Source organism: Euwallacea similis, chromosome 19 (genome assembly GCF_039881205.1).
Source record: "Euwallacea similis isolate ESF13 chromosome 19, ESF131.1, whole genome shotgun sequence".
Taxonomy (NCBI): domain Eukaryota; kingdom Metazoa; phylum Arthropoda; class Insecta; order Coleoptera; family Curculionidae; genus Euwallacea; species Euwallacea similis.
In genome coordinates, this window is record NC_089627.1 from 2778692 (window position 1) to 2799163 (window position 20472).

Sequence of the window (20472 nt, forward strand, 5' to 3'; positions counted from 1 at the left end):
TCGAAAATTCGTGTAATAAACAAAGTTTGGCGAAGATTTAATAGCCCGAACCCCCAAAACAACCGAAAGACAATTCCTCTACTCTTTCCATCAACTACCAGATTCCGTCGGGTGTCGAATAAACCGTAATAGAACTTCACTTAACGACTTCTATTTCATTGAAAACGTGATTCCAATAACGAACAGCTGTGCAGTGGATCAATTATATCAAAATTTAGCCCTAAGCTCGTATCTATTTTTGCCCAATAGTGGTGGTTAAAAACTATGAGCATCGACTGGTATGCACAATGACCGCAAAACAATTTTTTTTCTTCTTGTACAGATTCTTAACAGCTCAAGAAGAATATTGTTTTCTCCAATGATTGCGCAGTTTGACTCACTGTGCGCAAAAATTTGCACCAACGGTGAGCTTTAACGCGATATAACCAACTTTAAAGTCGCTTTTGTTTTTGGCCTTTCCCGGCCGAGGAATGCGAAAATAGTGGAGATAGAGCACACCAGCTTCCAGATTTGTTTTCCTTTTTCGTCTAAGCTTTATTGGTGTAGGAGCAGGAGAGTGTTTGTTTTTCCTGTCGGCACGCGATTGTGCTCACTTATTCTATTGGAAAATGGCCTCGGAAGTCTAAAAGTAGTCCGAGCACGTATCTCGAAGTATCGTTTGTGTTTAGTAGTTCCTCAACTTGCGGCGGGATTACGACATTCTAAAAAGCATATATTTTTCAGCAATATAGAAATGTCAATTTTCAGGAAATATGAGGCTGATATTATGTTTGCATCTTCTAGGTTGATAAATGAAAGGAAATAGTGTGAATCTAACTGTATTCGAGTCATAGATGGACGCCTTTTCTATTTGCGAAAAGGAAGAATTTCAAAGGGTGGCCGAGTTATAGAAATTCTGACCCAAAGGGCCTCCTAAAATCCGATATTTCCAGTTTGGCTGAATGTCGAAAAATAATATACATTTACTCATCTACCTAAAACCGAGATATTTGAGATTTTCATAATTTAAAAATATACGAACTACATATTTTTATTTTCGAATTTCATTTAAATCTGTTTATTTTAGAAGTGGGTTTACTCGGAAATAAAATCCCGGCAGTCAAGTGAAACACCCAGAAAATTGCGTTTAGTTTTTGCAGCTCTCCTCATTTTCCTTCCCTTTCGTATCCATTATTATAAATCTCGCAGGAGGAAATGTTTCCTTAGAAGGTTTCTGTTCATACTGATTGATTTAGTGACCAATTTTCTTACTTTTTGAAGGCAAATTTATTGTCATTGAGGCCTGAATCCTGTTTTGACTTCGCTTGCATAAAGCAGTAAGAATTTATTTCCGTTATCATCTAGCGGGCTTAATTCGTGAAAATCTAAACAATTAATCATCCAAGAAAATTGTGCACCACTGCATCCAAATGGCGGCCCAAGATTGTGTTGTCGAGGTCGCAATTTACTTGAAAACAAGCCGCATCTGGCCGCTTATTCTCGGCTTTTGCCGGCTAATTTAGCTGGCAATAATGTCATCTGGAAAGTTGGGAATTTTGCTGAGGGTGTAGAGCAATTTCTTTGCTTGACTGTAAACAACTTTTGTCGTGCTAATAATCTCTATGGGGATTGAAATCTCTTAATCTGGGAAATTACAGTTAGCGAGGTCATCATGGATGTTAAAGTGTGTCCAAGATAAGGATATCCAGCATATGAATCTTGGAGGCGGAAATAGATACAGACTTGGTTAAATGAGACTCATGCCACGGTCAGTAATGGCTTCAAAGGAATCTTCCAAAATATATGTAGGGCACTGGCCAGGTACAATAGACTTATCTCACTGTCAGTAAAGGCTTCGAAGAGAAAGCCCTCAATATGATAATGGGAGATACAGGGTACCAAGAAGCATCATCACTATCCACCTGGACAGAACCAAATTAAGCGACGCAGACCTTTCTAACAGGAAGACTTTAGTGAGGCCGTTTGATGTACGCTTACACTACCTAAACTTATGCTTACACTCACACTTTTAGAAAATAATCTCTAGTGATTTTGTACATTTAGAATATATGCAATTTTAATACTTTCCTGCCGATTGATCTACGACATACACATTCCGAATGCTTTTTATCTCGTATGAAATCTAATTATTTTTGGGGAGATTTGCCTGGAAATTATGTCGCAAGCAGCACTCTCGTTTGCCCAACTACAAACAGTTTACCTTCTGTTCAAAATTTCTCCAGAGATAGTGTTGTTGTAAATCCCCTAACCCACTTTAAAACACGCGGCTTCTGCAACGAAACGATAAATATAATCCTGTTTAAAACAAGCTCTGGAGAAGGCGCTATGAGCAGCGTGACCATGGATTAAGCTTCCCCATTACAAAATAATCAAGTAAACTATCCTCGTGTAAGTTTAATACCTTTTTGAGAGTGAAAGCAGCTTTATTCCAGAAACTTGTACTTTGAATGAGCATTAATTCACTTAATGTGGATGATCGGATTTAGAGGCGAGAGTCGTAGATACACCTATCAGCTTCAAGCTCGTAGCCAGAGGGGCCGAGTTTTTTTACGAACCTTGAGAATATTATCAAAATGTGACTTTTTCCGGTTAAAGAATGTTTAATTAAACCGCAAACTTTTTCCAGAGACAAAAATCTCCCAAGGGTCATGAATGAAAGTAGTTCCCAAAGTAATTATCCTTTGGGGGAAAAGTCGAATGGTGCGGAGAAGTTAATTGTACCAATTAAAGTTTTAATTTCATTCAAATCAGGGACGGATATAGAGCCGACAAACAGCTTTTTAAGTCGAAGATTGAGAAAGTTTAATAAATTGAGGTCGGTCAAGGGCCTCTATATAAAATAACTATTAATACGAAGCCGGTTTTAAACCCTCTGGCAAATTTAAATGTTAAATGGACTTCGAAGTAACATGACCGAGATTAACATTTAAATTGAAGATAATGAGCTGCTTATGGCCTAGAAATTTATAAACTTTCAACTACGGCATTGAAAATCTTGATGTCTCCATTAAAAACTATGTATACTTGATCCGGTGCCCCACAAAAAGCGCCATTGATAAAAGATTTTAATCAGGGATAAGCCATGGAACTCCATTAAAAACTTGGGAGAATTCAATTAGAAAACTTTATAGTATATCTGATATAAAAAGTTGACGATATCGATTAATGTTCTCCAATACAATGGGTGCCACTTGCCGATTAAAAATTTAATCAAAACGAAAATTCCAATTAAAGTTCCACACAGAGACGAGATATTTCCATCAATAAGTTTTCTCCCCAAAATATTGGTTTGTTTACATTTAGTGTATTTTGCATCAGTTTGATCGGACCAGACACAATTGAAAAGGGATGTCAGGAGGATGTGCTTTTACTCAGCCATGAAACCTCTTAAACCGAACTCTAGAACGGGAAATTGTAAAATATGTGGAAGATCCAGGAAAACATCTTTAATAGAATTACCCACATGCATTGTCTGGAAATTGGTATTTACAATTCTGATTATTGGACAGAAATTTTTCAACGGAATGGAAAGTCTGGAAGAAACCTGGAGACTCATAATTTATTAACAGGCACTTAGTTGATGCTCTCAGAAAGAGTTCCACGACTGCAATTTGCAATTTAAAATTTGCAGGAATGGTTCTCGATGGTCGCTTAAAACATTAAGGAAGCGCCTTGGCTCGTAGTGTCGTGCAATTTTATTTACTGACAAAATGAAATTTACCAGGTTAAATTAATAAGCCTGGAAAGGTTTAATAGTTCTGCGAAATTGGAGAAATGGAAATCTTTCTCGTTAGTTTTCATGGAATGGGGTTATTTTTCTATGCTTATTTTAAATTATTTTCTCGCGTTGAAGAGAAGACGTTTTACCAATTAAGAGTGCATTTCTACCAGTTCCGAGTAGATGCAATTTTTTGGAGAAAGACATTAATGACTTCAATTAATTCTATCTAAATGAAAACAGTGATTCTTTTGTAGTAATTATCCTTCCAGGTATTAAGAGTTACCTAGTAATTACTGGGAACAACTACAGGTTGAGTTATTGAAACGGCTCTTTTTTGGTCCTTAGATCTTTCGAGAAATAAATTCACGAAAGGTCAAAACTTTTATATAGGAATCTCAAAATGAGGTCGACAATTGTTATGTGAAATATCCAATTTCTTAGGAGAATGGCAAACAAAAAAAACATGTGCAAAGGTAAATAATCTTGAGAAAAAAAATGTCTAAAACAGGGTCGGTTCAATTTTCACGTGCCAGAAAAAGCAAAAATACTCATCAAAATTAAAAGTAAGGAGTGATCAGCTTTTTCCTGACGGTGTGAATACTTGTCCCAGCACCAAAGTAAGAAAAAGAGACCTTTTAAGATCGATGCATGATTTCGTGTTTGGACGTGAAGGGTGAATCCTTTGAGCGCCTATCATAATTCATTTGCTTCGTTTTTGGTGATTTTCGAGGCATTTTTGCAAAAAACATACTGAACCTTGACATATGATACCTCAGCGCAATGAAAAAAATGCGAGATGGCCCTCGTAAGGAAATACAGAGTTGATTATGGTTGGCGAAAATCGAAAGGTTGGATTTGAAACATGACATCGTTAGGTTGTAAAAGAGGAAAACTTTTAATAAAGTTTATTTAATCTTTTTGCGATTTAAGGTTTTTAACTTTAAGTCTTTTCTATGCGGGTGAATATTGGCGAAAAAGTTGTCCATCTTCACTTGTTCCATGCACATAACTTTACTAGACATTTCGCATCGTATTTTTCCCTTTCAATATCCGAAGCTGTTTTTTCTTCACAAATTGCCCGTCACACCCCTAGTGCTCTCTTTATCAACCCACCTCCCTAATAAAACCTGGCGCAAAGTGTCAAACAGTCTCGTAGAGTGTCTTAAGTAATAATATGGAAATGGAGCCCTTAGGATGACCGTGGCGAGATCCTCGTAAAAATTCATTGCCCCATCTCCTCTCGCTTTCTAAGCTTATTATAAAGGGGGCTCTGTTCCTGTGCCCCCCTTGATGTAATGGAGTGACTCAATCCTCTGGGACACTGCCTATGGTACGAATGGAAGGAAGGCCAAGCAGATTAGGAACACGCGTAACAATAAATCAAAATCCTAAATTTAACCCAATCCAGTTGATGGGCTTTTTTCCTGATGCCTACGGGTGACAAATTTGCAGCAGTCCAACCCGGTAACCCACCGTCATCATTCATTCATAAGTGAGGTTATATCGCGAACCGTTAAGCCGATATTTAGGGGTGTCTCGTGTACGCGATTTATTACCTTCGTGTGTGAACGATTTGCTCTGTGATTTGGGTATAAAAGTATGAGCTCCCAGTGGAATTCAAAATTGGGCCTGATCGTAGAGTTTTTTTCAATATTGGAAAAATGAAAATTGCTTCCAGGCTTAACGTGGAAACATTATCTTTTAAAGCATGTGTTTCTCCTTCGGAGATATCTTCAAGGAGAATTACATTCTTTCATCAGCTGTTGATTGAAATTAAAGAGTTTTCCAGCCTCGGGCAATGCTTCGGTTTCCCGCGATAATCCCGATAAATTAGGAAAAGTAAATTAATAAAGGATCCCTAAAAGGTTTCCATTAAGATTTGATGCATTGCTGGAATTTCCTGGAAAATGTGGATAAAGGTATTTAAAGAATTCACATTTATATACGGGGTGTCCCAGAAATAATGGTATCGATGAGTGTTGGGCAGTAGAGAGTGCAAAAATGGGGTGATTCAAGTGACTTACCTTACATAAAAATTGTTTGTTCCCATTCTATTAAACTAATTAACACGTACTTTATTTAACGAAATCAATAATATCCATAAGCTTTAATTATTGTTTCTGTTGGTATTTACACTTACTGAATATTATCGCATGAATCCTCTCTGGTGGTAGGTGTGCTTTTATAGAATAATGGTTTTAGAAAAATCCCAAAAAAAGAAATCTAGTGAAATTAAGTCGGGACTTCGCGGTGGCCATAGATATTCACTACCCTCATCAATCCATTCATATATAAAATTGATAGGCGAGAACCCCTTTACATGTACAGTGTAATGAGGAGGAGGGCCATATTGTATAAACCAAAAATATTGTCTTTAAGCTACAAGACAATTCTCCAGAAATAGAGGTAAGTTGTCGCTCAAGAAGCTCAAGTACTGTTCCCCATTCGGTTTTGTCAAGAGTTTAAGTAGTCCTAAAATCATATCTCCCAAAATTCCACACATTAATTTAAAATTGATATTGAAAATGATGTTTTCTTATTAAGTGAGGATTTTCTATGTTTTAATAACGGCTGTTCCTCCAACTAAATAACTCTCTCTTTGTAAATGTTCCCTCGTTGGTGAACAATATATTTTATTAAAGAACAAAGGGTCATGATGTTGCTTATGGAAGTAACAAATTGCAAAAATAAATTCTTCATATTTTTCTCATTTTCCATTCAAAAATGAAAAGAAGCAACTTTTGTATAAGGCATATTTAGTTGCATTGCTCTTTTCTTTTATCTGTTAGCACGCTATGCTCATTTGCATCAATGTTTCTGTGATACTTTGTATATTAGTTGCACGATTACTACAATAATTAATAGGGGAAAACGTTTTCCTTGTGAAGCGAAGAGTAGGAAACTTTTCCGCAAATTTAATATCACAGTTTTGAGAAGGAGACGCATTCGTCAGCTGGCGCGAATCGTAAACGTTTGCAATTTCTTTAATAGTAACTTTACTCCGTTTGAGAATTTTATCTGCGCCGAAAACTTGCAGCTCGCTTCCGGGTCCGTCTTTGCCAAACCACAGAAGGTTTCTTTCATTCAAGCTCTTTTTCTTCTTTTGTTCCAAATTGAATTAGGTTTCCAGAAGTTACAATTCTTTCAGTCAAAACTATTAAGCAAGTGAGCAAATGTTCAATTCAAACCAAAACAATCCTAATCAAGACATTACATGAGCTGGAAAACTTACAACGATAATATTTCTTGTTATGGTTTGTTTTGCTTTCCTCTTGTTAGAAGTTTCCGTATTAAGGCATTTGAGCCAGCGGGTCATGGAATTTACCTAGTTGGGATCATTTGGTGAATATTCTGGTAACTTTATTATCAAAATAACAATTATGCATGCAAACGTGTAAATTGAGGTTGCTGCTGTAACAAATCAATCTGAGAAGCTCGTATATGAATGGAATTCCGGTAAACGATGGGCAAGCTCCTCGTGTTAGAAGGAAAAATCGAAATTTTGTATTGAAAGGATTTAGCTTTGGAGGGAATACCTTGACTCTGATATGAGTTTACTCAACTAAACTAAACTAAACTAAATAGCTAAAACAAACAAGCAGAAGATGCAGATGTAAAATTCAACCATAGAAGAATCAAACTTAATCAATGCGCCCAAAAGCGCCAGTAATCTTCTAAACATATTCCCACAGGAAAATTCCAGATATGCTGCTGTTACCAACCACCTTACTTCTCATCTTATAAGAGAGACAGCAGAATTTATTTCGAAACTGTCCAAAACTTACAGAAATTCCGTATTTTGGACAATATTTGTATAGTCTGGAAAGAGAATGCTACTGTAATCTTTCCTTAGGGCATCTGGCTCTTGATATCGTAGACGTAGGAGAAGCAACTCATGTGGTATCAGCTTGCTTTTGAACATTATATATTTCTGAACAATCTGGAGATAATAATATTGTTTGCATGTACCCAGGAAGCTCTATCTAACTAGCTGCACAAACAAAAGGATTGGTTTGTCTACTGCTGAGGCATTTCGTTGTGGTATTTTCCTAAATCTTGCACTTTAACAATCCCTCTGCTTCAAATTCAAAGAACGCAAACAAACTAATGGAGGAGAACAGCATTTTATACTAAAACTCCATATTCCACTTAGCCACTTGCACAACATTTAACCTTGCTGTACAATATTCCATTAAATTCCATCACTTCGTACTAACTTTTCCAATACGCAATAACTTACCCGATCACGTCAAAAAAAGGCGAAATATACTGTATTTATATCCAATCGAGTTTCGACATAAAAAAAAGGCACATATCCATTTTAACCCGCTTTATATACGGGATTTCTTACTAAAAACGTCACACGAGTGCCTGCAAATCCCCTTTCCAGAGCATTTCCATAACATTATGGAAATCAATCCCTTAGGTGACCTCAGAACGTTATTATCTTTATCCATACTTTCTTTTAAGACACTATAGTGACGCGTCAAGGAGTAAGACTCCATTTAGCTTAAATTTCGCACTGGAAATTCTTTATAGAAAAACTATGTAAATAAAGAGCAAATATAAAAGTTTTTGCTTGTATCTTGTTCCCAGGCTTGGTTTGCCAAATGGAATTGCTTGCCAGGAAACAGTCGTCGTACAATCTCTACGATGTGCCTTATCTTGAACTTAGCACTGCGCAAAAATGACTCTCTATATTGCAACCAGAGCCGATGCCCCGACATTCGACACTGGCGCTTTATTCTTGGGAAAGTGAAAAGCCCTTTTTGTACTATAGAGGAGCCCTTTATATTATTAAGTCGCACGGGAGTGTCACCATTTTATTCGGAGCTATACTGATATTGCTCCATGTTTGTTAAGGTTTTAAAGTCAGACCCGGAGGCTCAAATAAAGGGTCTGTTTTATGGTAACAGTGTTCAAATGGTATGATTAGCGTCTCACTGTTTTTGAATTTATGCCCTGGCGATGGAGCGGGGGAAGCGCAACTACAATAAATGATCTCGACTTCTGAGGCTTGGTGGACCAATTCGCTTAAAAAAATATATCAAATTAATCCTCTTGACGATGTTTATTAGAAACTTTATCTCAGCAGGTGATGAGATTTTCTTGGCTTTCAGAGTTACAAGCTTAGCAACAATTCAACTTAAATCGAATCAAACTAAAATAGAAACAGCAATTCTTAAATTCTGAATTGCTCTCAAATTTTTATTAATTTGTCAAATTTGATATTTCAACAATCAAACACTGATTTCTCATTGTTACGCTATATCAATTACTGGCACAGAAGGTCAATAAAACTGTATTTTCAACACACCTGACAGTGAAAATAGGGATTCAGAGTTGATGTAGGCATCAAATTAGTCCAATACAGTGGACAATGGAGTATTTGTCGAATAAATGGCGTACAAAAATACATCTAAATAATCGTTAGACCAGTTTTACTCGTATAAGCCTATGCGCAAATAACGTTTAAAATAAAAAAATAAGGTTTATAAACTCCTGTGGTTTCCGAGATACGGGATTAGTTTAACATCTGTTTTCGCAATTTTTAAGTGATTGACAGAATATCCCTGAATCTGGATGTCTATATTTCTTTTCTATGTAATCTGGAAATCACTCTATACAGGGTGCCCCGAATTAGGTGGCGAAAGTTTAACAACGGAATTTTAAATCGAAAATAATTTGAGGTTGCTATTAACCACGAGCATTTTTTAATGTGATATTCATGAACTATGTATATACCAAAAATCCTTCGTTCCTAAAATATAGGATGTGAAGGGTTTTTTTAATCAACACTTAACAGTGTATTAATAATATGGCACTTAGGTCACTTTAAATGTTCTTTAATGGGTACTCTGAATAGTTTTGATTTTTTAGAAACTATTCCTAATTGCGAAGAATGTATTGTAGTGCAATTATCCCTACACATATCTCCTGTATAAAAAGTAACTTTAATGTCCGCTTTAGTCGCATCACTTTAGTTGCACTTTAATTTTCTGCTTGTAAAAATTGTACTCACAGAGGATGATGTTCTATCAAGAAGAAAAATAAGGAGAAATGAGAAAATTCGCCGAAATGTAGGTATGACTTTTATTACTAACCGAGTAGAATATACCTCTTCCAGAATGCTTCTTCCTTGAAACAAAGAGCATAAGTTCTCATAAACTGGGTTATGATACCGTTTTTATGCCCGGAAGTATAACTATAATGTAAAATAAAGGTAACTAGTTACAAAATGAAACCCGTTTGATCACTAGCTTTCTTGATCAAATTCGCTGACGAAACAGCTTTCATTCCCAGACTAGTAGCAATTATGATCGCTCTGGTGTTACAAATATGAATTTCAACGTGGATAAATTCATGTTTTTTCTTCTAGTTTCATCATCATACAATAAAATTAAAAAAAAAAACATGTACGAAACGTATTAGAGAACTCGCGTAACTCGAGTCATATTGCGGGATCTCGCTTCGCTCGTCCCGTAGAATCCTAACCGTTCACTACAGTTCAGCTTAATTAAGTGGAAAATCATTCAAGCTGTTATTGCCGTTTTAATCTGGGCTTTAGGGTGGAGCATCCAAAGTTAATAAACACCTGAAAAAGAACAATAGACTCATGCTAAGGCTTAAAGCAATTTTATATTAAATTGTCAATCATTATCATATAAAAACCCACTCAACCAAGATAATTGAAGTCCGGTGTCAGTTTTTTCGTCCAAAGGTCGAACCTCATCCAAGGGCCGTTTAAATTGCAAATGGCGTCCTCGAGCCCTTCCCGGTGCGAAACGAGCAATATGCAAATGGAGGGTTTTTGAAATTAATGCTGATTTTCATTTCGTAATTTCACTAAGTTTAGGTTAAGGGGCTTGAGAGACCTCGTTATGATATGGTTTTATTAAGTCCTGAGATTCATGTTTAATTCAAGTTTTTATCGTTTTATTTCGAAAATTAATCTCGGAGTTAACTGTATTTCTTTGACACGTGCCTCATCCAATTAGCGAATAGTCTATTTCCTTATACAGTGAGGTTGTAAATGAAGGCATCACTCCTGAATTTTTTACATACATTTTAACATACAAGTTAATGTCAAAAAATGACAACTGACAGCTGGGTGTTCACTTAAAAAGATGGAATACATGTTCTATTCCGATTTTAAATCATGTCATTATGTTAAAACTTTTGACATATTTTGGATCTGTCAATATCTCGAAAACCAATCAATTAACAGAATTTTGATAAGATTGCTTGTTATGTTCCATATTTGTGTTAATTTTGCAACGTTCTCATCGGTAGATAAAATTACAAACACCAAATTTGAACTTTCTGTGTTGCGGTTTTTTTTAATACGACCGCACTGTACAACAGATGTCACAATGTCGCCTCTTTGAACGAATCTCGAAAGAATATCGAATGTTTTAGGGACAAAAATCCCCTTAGGGAAAAGTTCTTTTTCATTAGCGGGAAATCCGAACGCTTGCCGAAAACGGAAAATAATTCCCGGATGAGTTAATTAAAAAACTTGAGGATTATATTAGGACTTCCCAAGGGAAACTTAATGGATCGGCAACTTGGCCAGGAAAAGGTGCGAACTCGTGATGATTTTAGGCCCTTTATTAAGCCGGGGAAAACTTTTCGTGGACATGGGGGTGATTTTTCCGTTACCCCATACATGTAAAGCTTATTCAATGTCCGCGACAAGCTGTGACAAATATGCTAAGGTTGCAACCTCCACGGCCCTGGCCATAACTCATCTGTCCGGAGACGATATCTCGCAAACTGCTCCAGCGGAGTATTCAGTGCTTTGTTGGCACAATTTATGTTCCACATGGACAGTAGGAAAGAAAACTTAAAAGAAACTCTATATCACACCACTCATACTTATAAATCTTGAGAAATAATAATAAACCTGGAAAATTATTATTATAGATTGCGTCTTGAATCATTTCCAAATCTTAGACAAACAGGGAACGAATAACACGATTTGCTTATATTGACAAACGATTTGATTAAGGTTGCTTTACCTCACTCGATTGCTGACTGAACTCCGCTTCGTATCGTTCACGCAACGGCAAAGAGCGTGCGGTAAAGTATCGCTTTCTGTACACAAATCAAAAGTAATTTTGTAAATTTGTTTGTCTCGTTAAACTACTCCCATGATTGAGCAACTTTTTTCCCATTTAACCAAGTCTGTAACTATTACCGTTTACGAGATCCCCCTGCTGGATATCTTTATTTTGGGACACACTATATATAATAGAGGTGTATCTTGAATTTATACTAAAATATATTAAGTTACATAAATTTATATCTAATATGTTCTGTAGTGGCATTTGTAAAAAAAGCGGAGAGTTATCAAATTTCATAATTTCACTAGAATACCTAATGATTTATATATGGTGAACATCAGCTCCAAGAAGGTTCTACCTGAGGGCTTTCAAAATACTAATAATTTCCGCAGACTGCAGAGAAAACTAAAAAGAAAGAGGTGTCGAGTATCACTTATAATTTAACAGATCACTATTTAATATTGCACAACTCTCAACCTTCGTCACTCTATGGAGTAAAGTTATAAGCAACTTATCTTCTCTCTTGAAAGGGGGTAAAACTTATCCGAAATCTTAATGAGGATTAAAACAAGGGCCTAATAACCCCCATTTTTGCAATTTACATAGGAAATGAACCCCCAGCTTGTACACCTCTAGCCGGTACGTGTTTAATTTGAAAAATGTTTTGTTGCCTTGTTGACAGGAAGCGCCACCGAAGGGAAAGCTCGGGATTAAAAAGTGAGTAAGAGGGCACTTTCATTCGCAGTTTAATGACTCCTCTTTAAAACTGCACGCCAAAGAAAGGACTGCATTTATTAAGGTTATCTAAAGAGTCCGTCAAGCGTGGATTATTTACGGGTCAAAAAAGGAATTCCCCGTCACGTAGGGGGGTTTCCATCTCATTCTCGAAGCTTATGGAAAGTTGACTCATTACTTACTAAACCGCAGTTAGTCAAGACTGCGAAGGAAGTTCAAGGGTGTAACTTGCAAAGTTAAATTTGTTCTCAGTCAGCGGTTAAAACATTAGGAAAGAGCATTTGTTCTGAGAATTTTATGTTATTTTTGTTCAGATAATTTCTCATAATTTGATAAAATTTTTGGTAAAACGTCAATAAATACTACGTCTTCTAAAGAATTCTTGAATAGACCTAATTTCTTCGTTGTTTTCTAAAATAATGGTCAAAAAGCTGCGGCCGGAGTTTGCGAACTTTCCTCAAGAAATTTCCAGTAATAATTTTCCTCATTTAAATGCTAATCTTGATCAAGTTGTTTAAGGAGATTTAAGTTTACAGTTTGTTATAGTTTTTAGTTTTTTTAGTTTGGTTTGGGGCTTATCACCAAGTGCATTGCGTTTCCATTCAATCATTATTAAACAAGAATCAATGTTCACAACTTACCGAAAACGTTAAGAGAAAAGTGGCGCACAGCTAGGATTTTTTGCTTACCTGAAACAAAAATGAATAAATTAGTAATCAGGAAGTAAATTTGAAGATAAGCAAGATAAAGGTATACGGTAATATATCGCATTACATATTTTCTTTTAGGAGATGGCCTTAGACAAACAATTTTCATTCAAGAATTTGACTGATGTGAAACACCTTATAAATTCTGGATTTAAACGTCCACAAAACCGGTCCCAATACTGCTACAGCTTTCGAAACTTACCTCAGGCATTTCATACCTAAAATCGCATACTATTGGTATTTACCTTTAGCTAAACAGCTTCCAGTTTTACTCGAAAAGGGAGGCAACTCTAGGCATTACTCCATATATCGAAATTGCGCCGGAATGGGGAATTTTCCGAGCAATGTCGAAACGATTCCCAACTCCAAAGGAAAACGTCTCATATTTGCATAACATTCCCTCGGCACAATACCTAACCTAAAACGATTTCAAAGTCTTTTTCCCATATAAAACGAGGATAAATATTAAAGGCGCTGCTTTCTGCAGCACAACAGACACACTGAAATATCGACAGGTTTATTTTCTTTTTGTGTTACTGTTACTCTATTCAAGTGTATGTGAGATAAGCGGGCTCTTCGGTATTAAATAACGACTTTGCTTTCCATATTTTTCGTAACATTAACGTATAAACTGAATGTCGCTTTATTACACCAGCACAGAAATTGAAATTTTAATTAACCAGGAATAATTAAACAGACATTGGAGTGGAGTAGAACATAAATCCCATTTAAATATATAGTAAATTTCGGAAATTGACCTCCCTAATGTTGCCCGCATTTGAATTAAAATGATACAAAAATTTCAAAGTTCCGTTTTATCTTTCTGATACATATTGTAGAAACAAAATCAGGTATACAGTATGGTCCAAATTGGGTCTGCATGTATAGGTATATTGAGAACTATAAAAGCTAGAAAAATGGTAAAACAGGCAAGTTAAAGAGGATTTAATGGTCAGTATGATACCATTTTGAAAAGAATTAAAAAATTTTTTTAGCTACTTTCAAAAAACCAAAAAATATATTTTCAAAATTTCCTTAAAATATACCTACTATTCTGATCTCACCCAAACTAACCAACAATGTCTTAAATAATATCTTAATTGTATTGCTCTTTTCATTATCTTCTTATAATCGCGCAACTTACATTCGCGCCATTTTTCATAACCGTATCACTTATGATACACAAGTTTTTTTGGCATCTTTGCCAATTCGAGATTAAAAGTTATCCTAGAACGAGTAGAAAACCCGGCAAATCCCCATAAAGAAGTCTTTTTATAGGCTTCTAAACAACAAAGGGAATAGGGAAAAGGGGGATTTGCGTTTTGAGAGCAGTTCCAGAAAACGAAAAAAGAGGATTTATTTCCAACTGTGTTACGAACAGGTAACTTAGGCGGCGTTTACATGTTTCGGACGTCGGTATGATTGCGTGTATGTCGACAACCTGCCAGTTATCGTTTCGGGAATGTTATCATTACGCAAAGTTGTAAATATATAGTGGCCGACAGAAATAACAATGACGTAGGCAGTAAAAATCGGAAACTCATTTGGGTTTCTGCGCTGCAGTAATAAAAATTGTAACTATAAAAGTTTATTAGAAACTATTAAATTTAACGACGAAAGATAAAAGAAGAGGTAAGAGTTTGGGTTACTAACTAAAGGATCGATTTAATGTGCACCAAGTCGCCGAAACACTTAGCAAAACTTACATTCTTCGTGAATCACCCAAAACAAGTCTTCAGGGAAGCTTAAAAGACGTTTCTAGTGCACTGGCGACAACGAGATAGTTCCACTATCCGTATCCCTTTGTGCGATTTAAAACGTTCCATTCTGATTCGCAAAACACCCTGGAGATAACTTATTATGCTTCAGTCGAGGCATATTAAGCCAAAGACAATGGATGCCCTTAAATTAAACGAGTTTCGTGAGCAGAAAACGGGAAAGGTATGTTTTGTGGAATGGGAACATGTGTAATTACCGAGAAATGTAAAAAACTCTGACGAAGAAAAAGGAAGATGAAGTACATGGCCCTGTAATAGGGATAAAGTGTATGCGCGTTAAATGTCAACAAAGAGAGTTACGAGGTAGTTGAAATGCAGTTAGAATTTGAGTTTAGACTTTTTTCATCGACTAAAGAACACAACAGTGACAACTTAGCAACATAAAGTGGAATTTAAAGAAGACAAAGTACTCATCTAGTAGAACTATGCCGGAAAATAACTCAGTCGGTGACTGAAACCATTGGACCTGCAAGTTTTATTCTGCATGAGCCTCCAGTTGCTGCTTTATTGGCGGTCATGAGAAATTGATCGAGATCTTCATTCGCTTAAAAATGATAAACCCAAAATTTCACGCTTTTAAAAAAAAATTGATGATTAAAGAAGATAAAAGTAAGAAATAACAACCAAATAGCAAAATAATTCCTAGAGCTACTGACAAGGTGCTGAAATTAATAGTCGTGAATAAGGAGAAGAAACTGGCAAGGAGAAATGTAACCGTTGCGTTAGTAAATTTTAGGAACCTGTTATCTTGCAACTAAATACCGCTACACTTTTATTCGTAACTAGCTCGGCAAAAGCGCCACTTTAATTGAAATTGGTAATAGAAAAATGAAATGTATTTATTTGAAATTGGCTGTTGGCGTTGTCACACTAAATATTCAAAACATGCTATTTGACAATGAATCGCAGAAACAGCGCATGATAGGATGTGAGTTGGCGGTTTTCTTTATTATTAATAACTTGAAATCATAAATCCAAATCCAACATAAATCGGCCTTTGAAACGAGTTAATTGTTACTCCTAGCAGGTGTAGCATAATCGCATCGCAGATGCAACGTTAACCACTGGAATTGTGCGACATTAAAATTTCGAAATTAGTTGTTTTGCAGTGCAGTGCGCTCCGCGTTTATTTAATAATTGGATTATGATCACCGAACATACAGGGCGTTTTTTTAATATAAGCCACAAGCATTTGACCACAGGTGCTACTTTTCAAAAAAATATTACCGAAGGCATTATGACGGAAACGTTTGATAAAAGAACGTTACTGAAACTTGAAACTATGTTCTTGTCACTATTTTCCAGCTAATTTCAATTGTAAAACTCCACCTCAAGCACCTTCATAAATAATTACTATACTAGGTAGGGCACTTTTCTTAAGGTTTATTTGAGAAAAAAAACTCTAAATACATTATTTTGAAATTCTTATAATTTATGTTTAAGAAGCACCCCGTATATACGATTAGGCAGGATGAAATATGCATTTTGTCGTTTAAATGATTAATTTTTAATCCAAAATCAAACAATAGAATCTTGAGGAAACACATAAATTAATTTATTTTTAATTGCTTCATTCAAATAACCCAATTCAAATAACGAAAGTTTCCCATCCCCGGCGTCACCCTTTGAATGAAGACTGCGTTAAGCTTCTTCCGAAAATTATGTTCCTATTTCCTAATTATGTTCATTCGACTCGCCACTGGACCTCTCTAGAAATGGATGTTGAATGGTTATAATACAATCCTTAAGATAAATTTTAGCCACAAAAAAGATTAAATATTTCATCAATATTCCATAATCACAGCTAAACTGACATTTCTCAAAATCGTTTTGACAACTTCTTAAACAACTTCCATTTATCATGACAGAATGGCGGCTTGATTTGAATTTCTAATATAGTGATACACTATATTATGAAACAAACTAACTCAGAAAATGAATATTTCATTCTACCTACACTGTATTTACCACAGAAACTTCAGTCGACCTCAGAACTTTGATCTCATCAGATCAAAGCACAAGACCGCTAGGATTCAAAGACGAGGTACATTGACAATTCCATCGGTTATTTTCTTCTCATCGCTAGTTAAAGTAAATCGAATTGCTAGTTTTGCTGCTTCCAACGGGTATAGGAGGCAAGGCATAGGGGCAGTCAAGTTCGGTTATCAAGTGCGTATTCCAGCGTTTAGCCAAATGAACTTTCTATATTAAATATATGTTCGGTGGTCATGACTGAGGAGGTGCCAAAATTTATTTAATTAGGTAGAGATAAATTAAACCCAAAGCCCATATAAATATGCAAACCCTTATTTCAAGGGACCGAATAATAGGGTCGCAGAGGAATGATGAATGCATGAAATAATCCATAATTTTCGAAACCCGAGAAATATTCCGAGGAGCAATACAGGAAGCAAATGCTACGTGTTTGTGAATTTTTGACAGTAATTTTATCGCGATAAAATTTCTCTGTGTCTATTACTGTACCTACAATTGTTATTCTGCAGATCCAGAGGTGAGTGAAATTTTCAATAACAGTTATCTCGTCAGCGACACTGAAATGACAATTGACTTCATTAAATGTATATTAATGGCGGCGTGTTGATGACGTGCACGCAAAGATCCATTGATTCGACTATAACATAGTTAGCAAACCACACAACTATAAGCGGTATGGATACTAACTCAGACTGATGGCTTTGGAAAAATTATTTGCGCGATCATTTGCGACTATCAGTGACTGGTAGAAAACTTGCGAAGCTTCAATAAATCAAAATGTCTTCAAAGAAAAATTAAATTTTCAAAGCAAGGATTCACCATTAACGAGAATTATTAACGAGACTCACGGAAGGATTATCTGTAAGGTGAGTGCTCGGTACCTGGGTACAGACGTTTTACCGAACTTTCACATTATATCCTGTTTTAGCCAATCTAACTAAAACTGAGATCTTTCCAATTCTTCGCAACGTTCAAAAACGTGTAGACGCTAAGATGTGTCAAATACGTTGATGTATGCATGAATGATAGAGGACACCTTTAGCGGAAACTGTTAGTGCGAGAATATTCACAAATGAAAGAAGGAAATATTAGAGTTTGTACTAAGAGCAAAGGATTTGAAGAGCGACGTAAGTTAATCAACTGAAAATTCTAAAGCACCGATGGTGAAAAACAAAGATAAAGTAGGTAATATTATATAAAGCGTACCTGGCTCATCACAGCAACGGAGGGTTAGAGAAGTAATCCCTTCCAATTTGTCATGGGACTTACTTTCAATAACCGAGCAATATGAAACAAATCCCTCCTTAAGCCGTTATATCAGAAAACGTTATTTATGGCGATGACAGAGCCCCAACTCAATCGTCTTCGCTTAACGTGGTGAAAGAGACGGGAGGCTAAAATCGCCCTTATTGCGCTTTAATTTTTAATATTGACCAAAACGTCTAAACTGATAAAATCTTGGATACTTTGAAAAATTAGAGTCAATTTGCTGCCGCTCGCTACTACATAAAATCCAATTGATTCGGTCATGCAAATTGAATATTATATAAGTATTAAGAACAGTTTAGCTTTATGCCTAAGCGTTTAAAGTAAGCTTGTAAGAAACGTTCAAAGATGCTATCTACAGAATCAGGCCATGCTTGACAAATGGCGATGCTAGTGACGTCATTGGGAGGTCATTAGCAGAGGACAGAGAAGGAGGAATATATCACTACTTGGACGTACAGAATTAAGATAGACTCGTAAAAAGCCTCCCTTCACGTGTTAAGAGCAAGGAATAATCTTCCATCGGATGTCCATTATGATTACGTTTAAATCCACATTTCTGGCACACTAATTAAACCTCCATTATGCTATAACAATTACCATTAAAATCAAAATTGGAGCTCAATATAAACCAGAGCATTAATGGCTTACTTTAATTGATTATGATCGAGAATGACTGATATGCTTTATAATTTTTTAGAACGCCGGGTTAATGACAATAGTGCGATGATAAATGTGTTATTCAGCACTAACCCCAAGTCGATTCCTAATTCGAGAAAATTACTTAACTAGCTAATCAAAAAGCATTGGAACATATTGAAGGAAGAACTCCTGCCCTGTATAGATATAAATTGCTGGAACCATCGAAATACTGAAAATCAATGCTTGTATATCTCCGTTGTAAACAGACGCTACAAGGTCCTTATTTGGCTGATTAAGTTAGGATTTGATTAGTCCCGACATACAAATTGGGCCCCCCAGTATTAATGAAGATCGATGAAGCCAGGCCCTTGAAACGCTCGTTTGGCATTTATTTAATTATGAGTAATTTGTTTCCGGAATAGTGCTCGATGAACTTGATATTTCAATTTTGTAATATTGTGAATGCAAGGGTACAATATAGAGCTGTTACTGAACTTTAATTCATTTGATGCATTATTGGTGCCTTATCATAGAGTGAGGATCAACGTGGATTTGTCTTCCTTATCTTACAGTGTTCTAATACAATAAGCATTGTATGGGGCTAAGGAACCTTTAAATGACTTTTCAATTCCTTATATATCTTCAGGTTAGTTCAGGTCTTCAGGATATTTCAGCCACTTACAGCCCTATGAAAGCTTCATCATATTTAAATTTATATATTTCAATAAGCCTTCCAAGTTTGCCTGGAACTTATGACTTGAAATATGCATTCTTTATATGTAGGATGTATGGTAGATTTGAAGATAGATTCCATACATTACGATTTTAATATCTTCTAATAGTTCAGGAGAAAAGAAAATTAAAAAACAGATAACTATAATGAATATTTATTCAAAATATCCAGTTTCTTGTGTCTCATCCATCTTTTATTCAGTTTCAAGACAATAGGTTGTTCACAACTCATTGCTTGAGGGCAAGTTGAGCGATGAGTTAAGTAAAAACGAATTTGCAGCAATTTTTTAAGGTGAATCTTTCGATTCACTTAGCACATCCACGTAAATTCTTATGGGAGGATGTTATAACCAAACATATACAGCGCTTGAGAAAAGTGTTGTAACATATTTATAACTATTATAAACCCGATATTAAAAAAAATGCTTAAACATGTATAATTTTATTTAAAAAGGGCATTTAATGCATTATTTTCGATCTTCAGATTTTTCACCCCTATTCCTAGTAACTTTTTATTTTCAAATAGAAAAGTACCCATTGTAGTATATCAAATAAAAGGTAATTCCATAAAGGATACAACAGTATACTCAGAATTAAAATTGGATCTACAGTTTTATTAAAAAAATAGAACAAAGTTCATATTTTAAAAAAATTAAAAATTTTAATCTTTGCTTCCTAGATAGACAATCCATTCTGATTTCACGTTGAAAAAGAGTGAAATAATGACAATAAGACGTAGAAATTTCAAATCGTCTTCAATATAAACAATTTCTTAGATACAAAATAATTTGGTTTTCATAGATTTCATTAGTAGTCGAATTCAGTTGTTA

At 35.6% G+C, this 20472-nt stretch overlaps 2 protein-coding genes across 5 annotated transcripts in view; both read right to left on the minus strand.

The window, feature by feature from the left end:
• Window positions 1–16281, minus strand: part of LOC136415142 (CXXC-type zinc finger protein 1-like) — a 140886-nt gene extending 124605 nt beyond the window's left edge. Inside the window, exon 1 of the mRNA XM_066399588.1 lies at window positions 16276–16281. The gene's annotated coding sequence lies outside the window, so the exon portion shown is untranslated. The remainder of the gene's footprint in view (window positions 1–16275) is intronic.
• Window positions 1–20472, minus strand: part of Fas3 (fasciclin 3) — a 164073-nt gene that overhangs the window by 62473 nt on the left and 81128 nt on the right. The gene's annotated exons all lie outside the window — the stretch shown is intronic.